The sequence below is a fragment of the Telmatherina bonti genome, assembly GCF_933228915.1.
Source record: "Telmatherina bonti genome assembly, chromosome: 1".
Lineage (NCBI taxonomy): Eukaryota > Metazoa > Chordata > Actinopteri > Atheriniformes > Telmatherinidae > Telmatherina > Telmatherina bonti.
This window is the reverse complement of record NC_136619.1, coordinates 5,773,515-5,787,450: the sequence shown is the minus strand read 5'-3', so window position 1 is coordinate 5,787,450 and position 13,936 is coordinate 5,773,515. Positions and strand designations below refer to the sequence as shown.

The 13,936-nt window shown below is 40.0% G+C and overlaps 1 protein-coding gene across 1 annotated transcript in view; it reads right to left on the bottom strand.

Annotated features, from left to right (window-relative positions):
* znf536 (zinc finger protein 536) overlaps positions 1-13,936 on the bottom strand; it is a 166,059-nt gene that overhangs the window by 136,971 nt on the left and 15,152 nt on the right. The window contains exon 2 of the mRNA XM_079243641.1: positions 11,981-12,083. The gene's annotated coding sequence lies outside the window, so the exon portion shown is untranslated. The remainder of the gene's footprint in view (positions 1-11,980; positions 12,084-13,936) is intronic.

Genomic DNA, 13,936 nt, shown 5'->3' with positions numbered 1-13,936 from the left:
TTTGTGCACGTTGTTGCCTTTCAGAATTTGTGGAGATCATGTTTTGCAGCTGCTCTCAGGTTTAAAGCAAGAAAAGAGCAGAATGTGAAGCGCAGGGTCGAATACAACATGTCAAACTTTTTTTTTACGCTTTAAACAGTGAACATTCATAAACATTTACAAGCGAAAACAAATCAAAGTCCTGAAAGCAGAAACATACGAGGAGTCATACAAGGCCTGTGTTTCATCCTGAGAGGCGGCTGGATGTAGAAAGTAACCCACTCTATGGGAGGAAACACTGCTTACACAAAGCATCACGGAACAAAAGGGGGAGGCTGGAGCGAGACAAGCAGGAGCTGGAAGAAGGACGGGAAAAAATCATGGAAAGAGGTAAAAATAAAAAGTGAGACAAAGCGGGAGCTACGGGGGAAAAAAAGAAAACGAGCAGAAAATGGGACAGATTAGTGAACAGTGAACAAGGCTTTAGTAGCGCTGTTGGGGTGAAAGAGAATGCCACTAATAATGAGATGTCTATTTTACCCACCAGCTCTCTGTCTCTCTCTGCTACGCCTGTTTTCCTCTGGCCCCCATTATCAGTGCACTTGAACCCGGGGATAACAATGAGTTCACAGAGATTGAGAAGTGCCGAGGCCTTAATTGTATGTATTTAGTCACGCAAACAGAGGCAATGGCCTGAGAACGCCTAGTTAGCCAATGACATCATTTAGCCACACAGCCACTTTAACTCAGTGGGGCTGCTGTGGCGTACAGCTCTCTGTCACTTTATAGTATCCCTGTCTGCCATTATCTGTCTCACACTGTGGACACTCCGGAAAATTCTTCTCAGCCTTCTCAGTCACATTTGACTGATGATGTCCCGCTCATTTTCCTCAAACACAGGCGAAAATGTCAGCTTTTCATGTCATCATTTAGCATTTTGTTCATTTTCTACTTATCATCTGAAATTATGTTGACCTGGCAATTAGATGAATGAAACCAGCTGACTTCACCTCATTCTCATATAATGCTTGAAAAATATTTTTTATATTTATTTTTTGTTGATAAATGCGATAATTTTAAGTTTTAAATGTGTTTGACTGGAGGCAGAATAAATTCATAACATTTATCACCTCGTTTAACATCATTTGCATGTTTGCATTTTTAAAGCAGCACCTGCAAATGAGGGCAGACTGCAAATGACCTCTTGCTCTGTGTTTATGTGTTTGGATGACTGCATGATTGTGTCCTTGTGTGTGTGTGTCGTGTGTGTGTGTGAGAGAAATGGTGTGTATTTGTTTGCATGCATACTTTTGTCAATCAATAGTGGTTGCTGGCAGTCACAAAGAGGATGATGGCACCGAGATGTTAGTGTGCCTGACTTGCTCTGCACAAAGAAGGGTATGCGTGTGTGTGTGTGTGTGTGTGTGTGTGTGTGTGTGTGTGTGTGTGTGTGTGTGTGTGTGCATGTGCAGAATGGAGGGGTGCTCCTCAAGCAGGGATGTCAGCACTTGAAAAATCAATCACCATCTGGGCTCATTTCATACAAAGGACAGAAGGAGGGGAGGAAAACTGACAAACACGCACACACGTACCTCTTGCATCTTTCATTTCATGCGAAGACAACTGAGGGTGAAACTGTACCGCAGCTCTGCGCCCTTCCCGTCTCCTGCCTCTCTGTTTTAAGTGAACACTTCACTCCTTGACTGGATCCTGCTGCTATAAAAGCAAGTGCAATTTTCTCCTCTGCCCTGCACCTTCACCAGGCCATTTTTAAATCAGGGGTTGCAGCGTTTGTATCAAACACCAGGAGTAAAATTGAGGAGCGGAGGGTTAAATTTGGAGGGGTGGTTTCAGTGGAAAGTACTGACAACACTGGGGCCTATCTAAGCCATTAGGGCAGTGCTATGTGAACACACTGCATCAAGGCTGGTAAGCAAGGTCACCCAAAGCAAACAGGGATAAGAGGAAAGAAAAGCAAAGATTCATCTGCTTGAGTTAGCGCCTCAGGTCAATGGGTTTAGCTCCTATTCACCAAAACGCAGGCCTCATTTACAGGTGCTGCCCCAGCCGCCTTTCAAGACCTCTTTTCATTTTCACTTTAGGCACTTTTTATCTGTGAAAAGTGAATGTTTTACATAAAAAAGATTTCTTAACTTTACACCCACACACATGCACATGGAAAAAACAGCCTTTGAAAGCATGTGTGTGCATGTGCACAAGTGTGGCATGAATTTTGCTGCGGAGCTGCCTCTTTTCAGTTGCACAGCTGTGTGAGAAATACCAGTGGCATAGGCTGCTGATGCAGCGAAAGCATTTAATACTCGACAAACAGTTATCTAAGCCCATGTCCAATAGCTAGACACCACTGTAATGTGACCTACATAGTAAGCGAATAAGAATTTTTTTGTATGTCAGTCGGGGGGGGGGGGGGGGGGTGCACGGTGGGGCTTTAAGAGTGGATGTGAACAGAACTCATTCAAATGTCAGTAATAAGATGGCGAAATATTCCTTTTCGCCCGCCTCGCGCCTCCTTCACCTCCAATCTTTTTCTCCAAGCAGAGCAATGGAGAAAGTACAGTATAATATAACAGAACATATTGTTCCCTCCTGGGCATTGAAAGCTCCCTCTTTTGTTCATTTTTACCCTCTGGAAAGAGGACTTGCTTCTTTTTCTTTTTTTTTTTTTCCTTTGAAGAACTGATGAAACGGTGTGGAGAGCGGTCACTTCTTCTCCCATGGTTACAGCAGAAGTCAGCTGTGCTACAGTTTCATGCTAATTCCTACTAGCATGGAGAACTGCTGTCAATCATTTTCAAGTAACACAGATTAGTAAAAACACAACCATCTTTTCTGACTTCTCTCTGTCCTGCACATGGTACCTCTCCACTGTGCAACTGAATGTTTTCATTACTTTGGTGACCAAACTGGGTCCTTGCGACCAGTTTGAGGACCCAAACTGGAAACCAGTTATGTAACCTGTATGTAATAGCAGTACTATTAGTATTATAATCGCTAGCCATGAGTTCCATTAGAGGAAACCAGTTATGGCAACATTTGAAGCCGGATTCCACAGACTCACTTCAGCAGAAATTGATGGGGTTGGTCCTTGTCTCAGCTTTGAAAAACCTGATGAATGAGTACAAGCACACATGCTCCCACATACACACACCGCTGCACAGTCAATCTGCCTGGCCACGTCAACAGAGCAGGTGTCCTTAGTAATGCACCACTGCGCACTTGGATCCCTGCATCTCGGAACAGAGGGGGAATAAAGGAGGGAATAAGCAAAGAAATAAATGAAGGGGGCGATTAGAGGAAAAAGGAGGAACATTGTCTTTTTTTTAAAAAAATCTCTTACTAAGACACCAGGCTGGTGGATCAGAGGTAATAGAATTGTTTTTTACGTTTTCTAGCAGCAGGAGTTTGAAAGGATCAAGCGGCTGTGTCACCTAACCGGAGCGGCGTGCATCTGTCCGCCAACTTGACTGCCACATCACAATCACACCAGCCAAACTTGCAGACTCCTACACTCGTTATTTTTGGGATGATCAAAAATGCTGAGATTATATCAGGAAGACAGGCCGCAAACTCAGCTAAAGAGAAACTGAGCAGGAAAAAGATGTACTTAGTAAAGACCACGCTTTGCCCCCTGCTGTGTTTCAGCTGCATGATACACAAATAACCACTATGAATCAGGCTATTTGGTCTCACCCTGCTATCTTTTTTTTTTTTTAAAAAAAGATAGCATACATGGAAACGATAGTTTCCATGTATGCGCTCTGAAAACATTTTGAAGATGCAGGGAAATAAAATAAGTTTGTGTTTATCCACTGCCTAAAACTCCAGCACGGCCGGTCGTATCCTGCCTGAGCCTAGCAGAGGCCAAAGGGTCAAAACAAAACACGACCCGGACCCTGATAAATGGCTGCTCAAAAAACCATTAGTTTGCACAACAAAGCCGGTTGGAGAGTTTTACTGTCAAAAAGAAGAAAAGGATGACACTGTGTGGGTCCAGCTACATCAAATATGTCCAATGAGGATAATGCCTCATACGTGATAGATGGAGGCTGGTATGGAAGCTTGTTGCCGTCCTGTTTGCTAACGGCTCAGAGACAATGCCTCCTCTTCTTCGGAGGCCTACCAGATTACTCTACACAAACCCGATGCCCACAAAACTCTGTCCTTAGAACGCTTATTTTAAACCTTGCAGCAAAAATCAAGTCTCCATTCACACAATCTTCTTTGTAAAACTTAAATACACCCCAATGTGCCCAACAACAAAGGCGTCTACCCTCCCTCCTCGCTCTCTGCGACACTCTAGGTTAAGTATTGTTTAACGGGTCTGTGGGTGGGTTTTTCTTTCTTTCCTATTCCCCCTTTATTTTGTCCCTTCTTTTGGAGCATTAGGCCGTCCAGCCATTGAACTACAACCGTTACTATAAAAATTAATCAGGATTAAAATGACCTCACACGTAAAATTAAGGATTGCCAATGTATCTTTTTTTTAAGACGTTCTCAGCTTCCTTGGGAACAGGATTGTTTCTTGACAAAGTGGTCTCTACACAACAATGAGCACCTTTCAGACACACACAGGGACTGCCTTCAGAGCTGCAGAGAGACGGATTTCACATATCAATCAAAAGAGGGAGGCAGGGGGAGAAGAAGGGCCTTCGTTTGGTGAGAGTGGTCCTTCAGAAAAGCACGGACACATTTAAAAGGCTATATGCATTTCTTACTTAGAAGTATTCATAAGAACAGTCTTTTCTACTTGGGGCTGAGGCATCGTTCTTCAGCCTGACCCTAAAGTAATAAGTCTGTAGTGGATACCTAAATTGTGCTGCATTGGAAAAAAAATTGCTTTTTGAAGAGGGCAAGGCTCACAGTATCCAGTCTGCTTTCTACAAGTTTTACATGAGAGATGTTGTTTGAGAATCTCTATCTGCATGTGTGTGTGTGTGTGTGTGTGTGTGTGTGTGTGTGTGTGTGTGTGTGTGTGTGTGTGTGTGTGTGTGTGTGCATCAGTGCTAGGGGAAGGGAGGGAAAAGGGTGCACATGGTCGCAGCCACCCACTGTGCCAGCCATGCACACGATTGCTGCTAACTGTGTTGAAAATGAACAAGCTGTCAGAGCAGGTAATTCACAGCTGTACAGTATTAAAGCACCTCAACACAGACACAATACAGTACATGAGAGGGACTGTATGTAATAGTAGTACTATTAGTAATCGCTGGCCATGAGTTCCATTAGAGCAAATGTTTCTCAGATTTTAAGTAGAAAATGATTGTTTACACTTCACAGATGAATGTAATTTGAAGAATTAAAAAAAGCTTTACAAAAACGTCTGACTAAATAAGATGTTGTAACAGTAGGAAAATTAAAGTACCTCATCAATACTTCAATAATTAAAAAATAAATAAAAAAATAATTTAAAAAAATAGTAAAATAATATATTTAATCCTGAATTGAACTAAGCAATATAGAAAATAAATTAATGATTTATTTCACCAAAATGAAAAATATGTTGTTTAAAAAAAAGTTACTTGATTAAGTTTAAAATAAATACTTTGTTAATAAAGTCAAAATATATTTTTTTAAATGAAAGAAAATTAATAATGATTAAAATAATAATTTTGTTGTTCAAAATATTCCACACATTGTAGGAAAAAAAACTTTTTGGTTTCTTTTGAAACATACAGGATGACCTTTTTTTTTTTATACAGGATACAGGATGACTTTAATGTCAGTAGTTAAATTTTGCATTTTAAAAAAGCAAAAGTGCACTTATATAAAAAGCTGCATGTTGCATCTAAACACATATTTTTCAGTATAATGTCCTAACATTAGTGGTTGTTTTGCATTTTCCCAAAGACGGTTTCTTTTTAATGTATAATAAGAGCGGCAACGTGCAGCTTGACAAGCGAGGGGAACCTGGGAGGTATCCCCACTTGAAAAGGATTACATCATTCTCTTCGCTCAGACAGTGGTCTGACATTAAAGTAGATGTTACTGTGGCTGGAGAGAAAAGTATTAGTATTCATGTGGCACATGTGTGCTATTTTTAAATAGGGGTGCTGTGAAAGTGTGGAATTGGGGACAAGGCAGCCTTGCACCGGGCCGTGACACAGACTTATGTTAAACCTAATTAGATCATGATAATAGCTTTAGGGCCCCAGTGATCAATGCTAGAGGTCTATAGAGATGAACTTTCCTTAAGTTTCAAGCTGCGCACTGGTTGTACTCATTTTTTTTCACACATATTTAAGCACGGACTTGGCATTTTTCCATCACTTCAGAGGACGTTACCTTGACTCACCCTAATCTCATGACTTCACTTCTACAGAAAGATTTACACTAGCTTTGGTTTTGGATTCATGAAATTCTATGGATGAAACATAGTTTTTTCTCATGAGCGATAACAGCACGCAGAGTTACTTGCTCTATTCCTTTTCACTCACTAAAACCGCAGCATCAAATCCACCATCAGTGCAGGTAGATTCGATAATTCCTCCCAGTCCATGACTTCTCGGAGCCTCTCCCTCTATGTGCTGTGCCCATTATGAGCCCAGATCACAAAAAGACACTTGCTGATTGTGAGCTGCTTTCCATCAGCAACATTATGGGGGAGTCTAGTTTACAGTTTAAAGACTCTTCAGATCACTCTCACAGAAGACTAAGAGGATTCTTTATGCTTCCATTACTAACTAATGTAATTTGTGTAATGTAATATTTTAACATGTCTGGGTCTGCTTACATGCTAGCTAGCTAGCTTGTATCATGATTAGTCCTGATATTGGATGCTGTAGGATACCCTGTATATAAAGTAACAGCTAAAGTTGTCTCAGTTGTTGAATCCCAACAGCTCTGCTTCCACCTAAGTACTTCCGCAAAACCCCCGCCCATTGAGAGTTACAGAGGAGCGCATTCAGGAAATAAAGCTATAAAACAGAAAGATGCTGCCTGATCAGCAGACATTGGTTGACACTGTTGTGTTTGTATTTTACACATCGTAATTACCTTTAGACAGGTTCCAGCTGGGAACCAACTTTCTTCTGTTTAAAACCCACCCACCCGTTCAGTCCCACAACTGTCGAGCAAGAATATCGGCGTGCACTCCCTGACGTTTTGTAAAGCTGACGCTTTGTAAAGCTGTGTCTGACCACAGCAGAGAAGAAACTTCTGCATTGTGTTTGATTGAAGCAAGTAGCTGTTGAGGTCTGGACTTTCAGAGAAAATTAGATATGCCAGCTTGTCTTTTTAAAACCTGGCCATTACACAATTTTGCCAGTGTTTAGACCCTTTGAACCAAATTGACACTAATGTGATATTTTTATCAAATTCCCCATGGTCTAAAGCAGTTTCAGAAGCCCTTTTTATTCTGACAAGATAACTTATCAAGGAAAACTTAATAAATTAAGCACTTGAATGCTGTGAATGTTCACAATGAAAACAGTCAATTTTAACTCCGACCCTGACAAAGCCAATGAGACTGCTCAGTATGCTAACGAGTTAGTCGATGCTAAAGCCTCACAGGTCTTTCCGCTAAACCTGGCTATATGTTGTGTACTTTGCTGATGCCAATGTCTTTTCTCTTTACTCTTATAGTAACATCTTATCCATATCATCATAAGCAATGTCATAAGAGCTACAATTCAGAAGATAACTGAACTGATAAGGGTTCTGTCTGTTTGTTGTGTTGCTAGCAACACAAGCCCTTTCAATATGCTGCCTTGCTAGCTAGCACTGAGGTGATGAGTGCTCTTTTTTACTGGCACAACTGCAGTTGTTTAAAGTATTGAAGTGATATATATTCTGCTTTATTCATGTGTTTTATGTACTACAATTGTGGTTTGAGAGGTAGACATGAGATTAATCATTTTCTAAATGTCCGGTCTAAGTTACAGATGAATCTATGCGTTAATAAAACAAGCTGTTTAGATGAAGGAATAATGTAATTTAACATGTACTCTCCCTGAAGGAAAAGAGGCATACTTCTGCTGTGGGGTTGAATGGTGAAGTGTTAAGCCTTCTATGGCGACATCTATCTCTTGCCACCACCTTGAGGGCATCTTTTAAGCAGAGGAATTTAGCCATTACGTGGCATTAACCTCATTAGAAAACACTCTTTAGCTGCTCCAAGATAAAATTGATTTACTGCTGCCATTTCCACCACTGCTCTCGATCAATGGTTAAACTATCCCTTTTATGGCCCCGTGCACAGTCTCTGCTCTTTTCTCTAGTTTTCTTTAACTGCTCTTTAATTCCATTCCCCTTCCACTCATGTCCTTGTGCCAGGTAGTGACAGAGTGGAAGAAAGCTTGTCTCTATTTCCCAATGGTCAAATGGAAGACCTATTTGAAAGTGGATAAAAATGGCAGATTCCTTGAAGCAATTAAACACAAATCTGCTGTCTCAGTGTTCTGGAGCTGTATGAGTCTCATTGGAGTAAAAGAATTGCATGTGTGGTCATATCTTGACAAAATGTTGCAGTGTATTTGTAATTTATATTGTAGGAATGTGATGAGTTGCAGCAGCTGAAAATACTGGATCATGTTCATGGGGATCATGTTTTTAATAGCAAATATTGACAAATGTGGAGGCTACACTGGTTGTTTTTATTTGTTTGTGTTTAAAAATGAGACGGCAAGTGTAAGTTTGTGATGTTACCTGGAATCCATCCATTCTTCTTCACACTTTCAAGAAATGGATGTAAAATGTATCTCCTGTTTTGAGCTACTGCTATACTTGGTCAAATATCCTTCAAGAGAAGCTTGAAATATTGTTTCTTGGGATATGGTTTGCGACTAAGAACAACACTAAACCTCACAAGTGAAGTCCAAGGTATCCAAAGTCCCCTATACACTAGGCCATTGCCAAGAAGCAGCAGAACTGAGGCCCCTTGCTGTGTCTCCTCATATTGCCACCATATGGCCAGAAAAATAGCACATAAACACACATTAAAGACAATGTCTGAGTGACACAGAGGACATATATTTCACATTTGCGCAAGAGGACAACAGCAGAAGTGGGTGATACTACGTCACTTAATTAGAGAAGCCTAAAGACAAAGAAGGGAAAATTGTAAACAAATCAGAGTTTGCTTTGTGTTTTTTATTCACATGATCCAGACCTGGTCCATCCTGAATCATTGCTACATGTTGGTGTTTGGTTTCTTTGGTCTACTTGTCCTTTAGGGCTGGGGAAATCAAATCGAAAAATTGAATATCGGGATTTTTTGTTTCACAAATTTAAAACTGAATTTTTTTTTATTTATTTTTTTTTTTTAAACAAATAAAAAGAATTTATTATAAAATTTTTGTCATTTTTTATTGTTTTTATTGATCTTTTTATTTGTCTTCTTGGGCATTATTGCAGCAGTATGATGGTCTAGCTACTCTGTTTTTTCATAATTGAAGTCAAGAAAAATAACGAGCAAAAAAAAAAAAACTTTGTACTTTTTCTTTTTTCGACAAAACTCAGCAATATCGAAGAATTGTAAGAATCACAATTTAAATTGAATTGGGACCAAAAAAATTAGAATTGAATCAGGACAAATGCATACCATCACAGCCCTAATATCTATATTCTTGTGAAAAGTGTTTTGGAGCGATAAAACTTACAAATGAGAAGAGGTTGTGTGTGATACTTTGATCTATCCCGAAGCTTTCTGTCAGAACTTCCTTTTCCCACCCATTCAGCATGGTGATCAGCCAATCAGAGTGCTCTCCCACTGACAGACCAAAGAGTGGTGGTTTTTGCCAATCACACCACCAATCACATATGCTGAATTATTTGTATTACAGTCTCAGAAATATTTGGAACAGTCAAACGACTCTTGTTTTTACTGATGCTGTCTTCAAGTTTTTAACTACGCAGTGAGAAAAAACTTAGAAAACTAACGAACACTGTCCAGTGTAGCCACTATCAGTGCTTCATCTTTATCATTTTTGATGCTTTGTTGTCTTGGTGATGAATTTTATTATCAGCCCCTCCCGGCTCGAGCTGACTTTCAACCAATTAGCATTCGACCTACACACTGCATCATTTCTGAGGGCCATGTGCTTTTAAGTCTTTCTGCTTTGATTAAATACCTAAAATCTGGCTTTCTGTGTGGGCTGAGAGTTATGCAGAAACATATATCTGTACAAGTATGACCTCGTTGCAATATCTGCAAAGGAATATTAAAAGTTGCAGTTAAAAGTTTCACAAAAAGTTGCAAGTTAGCGAGCTGAGAGTTGTCACGAAAAAGAAAGGTTTGCTGATTCTGGCCGATGAGATGAAGAAAGGGGTCGTGTTATGGATGATTGGGGACTTTGCATCTACTGGTTTGTTACAACGCACTATGTCCCCCTGAAGTCAATAGTTAAGAACAATCCATGTCAGTGTGGCCAACAGCACGCCCACTTGTGACAGCTCAGGGGTTACGTGGACATTTAAACCAACCATGTCTGTATTCTAAGCCTGTATTTCTTAGACAAGTCAATATGAGCAGCATTTCAGCTTTTTCTTTTTCTTTTCCTCCTTCATGTGCATGCTCCTTCCATATCTCTCCCTGTCTGTGAGAACTGATCAACATGGATGGAAGGATATCAGCCAACGGATTCCTCCTCGGTACCCTCCTTTCACCAGACTTTTGACACATAAATAAAATATGTGGCCTTTTTGTTTCAATTCACCATGGTGTTAGTTCTGAGAAAGGAATATGGTGCACATGGCTCACACAGAGCTGTTAGTTAGACAAGAGGGAAAGAGTCGGCTGCTTGCCATCACTCACTGTTCACAGGCACTCTACAAAATCCCCTGAACTTTCTGACATATGCATTTGTTAGTGTGACAGAGTCACATTCTAAAGAATGACATTAGAAAAAATTATGTGAGTGCTAAATTATTCAGACATTTTTGTCAAATGGCTGGCTTTACAACCACACAGAGCTACATGCACACACACACACACACACACACACACACATACAGATACTGATACATATATTCATATAGAAACATCCCAGTTAAGAAAAAGAAAGAACAAGAGAAAGTAATGTGAGTATAGACACTACTTTTGTCAATGTACAAAATTAAAATGCCAAACTGGCATCACAGTAAACTCCCAATTTAATATCAACAGAAATAAATCTCTACCAAGCCTTTATGTATTAGCCTTGCTATTAACAGATGAATGCAAACTGTTCATCCACACCTTGGCTAGATATTCCCAATATGACGGCAAAGGCATTTCCACAGCTGGATAAGAAATAGTTGCTAGGTGAACTAACCTTGCATCTTCGAAGAATGCCAGAGAGTCAGGCCCACACAGGCCTGCAGCGTTTCCACTGAGTCCATCACACACACTGCTGCAGTGGCTCTGGGATCTAAAGGCTCAATCTGCCACACATCTTTCAAGGCTTGACTTGCACCTTTTTTTTTGTATCTAAACACCTCAAACATAAGTTGAGCCACTTACAAATGGATATCAGTACCATTATCTGCATGGTCACAGTTGTTGGTTTGGACACTGTTGGAAAATGACAAGAGGCATGACCAGTGTGTACTTAAAGATAAAGTAACCTCCCACATCGGAGAACTAATGGGATTAAAGGGAATTATCTGTTGATATGCTCATGCAGTCCGTCTGTACGTCCACTTACATCGGACACCCCAGACGACTGCATTGTGCATGTCTGTCTATAAATGTGTGTGTGTGCAATTTAAATGACTACAACCATATTAATCCCCATCACTTCTTCTTTTACTATTCAACAATAAAAACTAAAATAATTATCATATTATTATTATTATTATTATTATTATTATTATTATATATAATAATATATAATAATATATAATATAATATAATATAATATAATATAATAATAATAATAATAATAATAATAATAATAATAATAACATTATTATTATTATTATTATTATTATTATGTCAGCAAATATACAGAAAACTTCCACTGTTTCTTCCTACAGTCCCACTTCCCTGGAAACCCTTAGTCACCTCAGACGGCGAGTGGGGGTAGTTTCTTAGACAGCGTGACAGTGTGCTTAGCCCCGTTAAGCCAGCTTCAGCTCTGCTTCTGGTCGACACTGATCAGGAAGCCCTGTGAGACACACACAGAGAGAGAGAGAGAGAGAGAGAGGAGATAAGGAGAATGCTGAGTTCACCGCTAACCCTCACCCTCCCACCCCCGCTGCTCTCTGAATAGCATCTCTTGCATCCCCTCCTCAGAAAGGGGTTCCCTACCCTGGAAACAGGAGGGAAGGTGAATCGACTGATGCACTGCTGACTGCAGTGAGTAACTCCGGCTCTTCCTCCTGGTGGTCCGCCTCTCTGCCCTTGCCCTGCTCACTATTAAACATTTTATTAACTTCTATTTTTTTCTTCATGATTTTTTTTTCTTTACATATCTGAAGGCTGCAGTAATATTTGCAGTAAATACTGGTTGGTGATTTTGTGTATTTATTAAATTGTATACATGAAAAGCCACATCTGTTGTCTTTATTTTGGATGACAAAAATCATCCATAAAGTTCAGTAAAAAAATTAATGACATAAAGTCAATACATGAAATATATCATTTAAAAGAGAAAAAATATCCCTAAAAAGAGTTGCAGATGCGATGTGATGAGTATCCTGGGCAAAGATACAAGAACTTCATATATGTTAAAACTGGGACGTTTGGTCTCAGCATGGCTGAACAATAAATTATTATAAATATAAAATATGAAAACAATTTGAATCCCGATGCGTTTACATATTTATCAATATTTTTTTCATAAATAAAACAGCACTACTACCTGTGATCAATGTGTTTCATGTAACATGTTTCCAAAAACCTAATAGGTTTTTTTTTTTCAGTCAGGAAAATCTGAAGAGACAACTTGTTTTCATTTCCAGAGCATTTCTGTTCAACATTTAGACTCTTTCTGCACATTAAGGCATTAAAGGGAGGAGAAAATGCAGCTCCGGCATAGATATGCAGATACATATTTCATGCAATAGATATCCAGGTCATTAAGCAAGATTTTGACACCTCTGTTATTTACTATCCCAAATGGTTTCCTATCTTGTTTAATCAGACTTTACTAAAACATGCTGACTCAGAGAGAAACCTTCTTTCTTTCTGCTCTGTTTATGTTTATCCCCTCAGCTCTAGTCGGCATGGCACCTCTCTCTTTATGTCTTTGCACACTGGCTCACAACATTCAGGGTTCGGAGGAGCTGAGACCTAGATCACAAGAGAGCAAAAACGTGTTGTAGGGACTGTGAGACAGACTGCTCATATGCTGTGTGGTCAGGTGATTTTTTATGTGTTTCTCTGAAACAGTTTTACATCACCTCATCCATGGGAGAGTGATACATAAAAGATCCAAAGTGGATTGTTCCTTTTTTTTCTCAGAAGAGGTTTACCTTCGATTTCTTCTGCTGGGAAAGGTTCACTTGAGACAGGAGGGTGCAGGGAGGTGGGGGGGTGCTGAATGGAACAAGAAGCTGCTCAATACAAGTTATCTTTAATGGAAGGATCCTGAATAGAGGGACTGAAGGGGAAAATTTGGGAAAAGAGCAGTGGAAGACAAAAGGGGAGGAGACGTCAATGTAAAGTGTTGACAGCTGTGTTTGGTAAAGCCAGATTCTGGGGTCAGGGACACAAAAACAAACGCTCACACTGCACACGTATATCAACTATCTAGTGCTTCCATGTGGCTGTGTTCTGGCTTTCAGACGCATAAACTAGGATAAGTCATGAGGAAATGGATGCCCATGTTTTTGGTACCACCTGTTCATCCTGGATACAAGTCTGAGAACCCAGTAAGGGTTAACCTATTTTGTAGGAGGGAGCCAGGATTGTGTGTGTGTGTGTGTATGACTTTTCTCATGCATGTGTGTGTGTGCATGAAGTCCAGGTATTACTCATATGTGAGTGTTCCTTTGGAAGGGGAGGTGGGGGGGATGA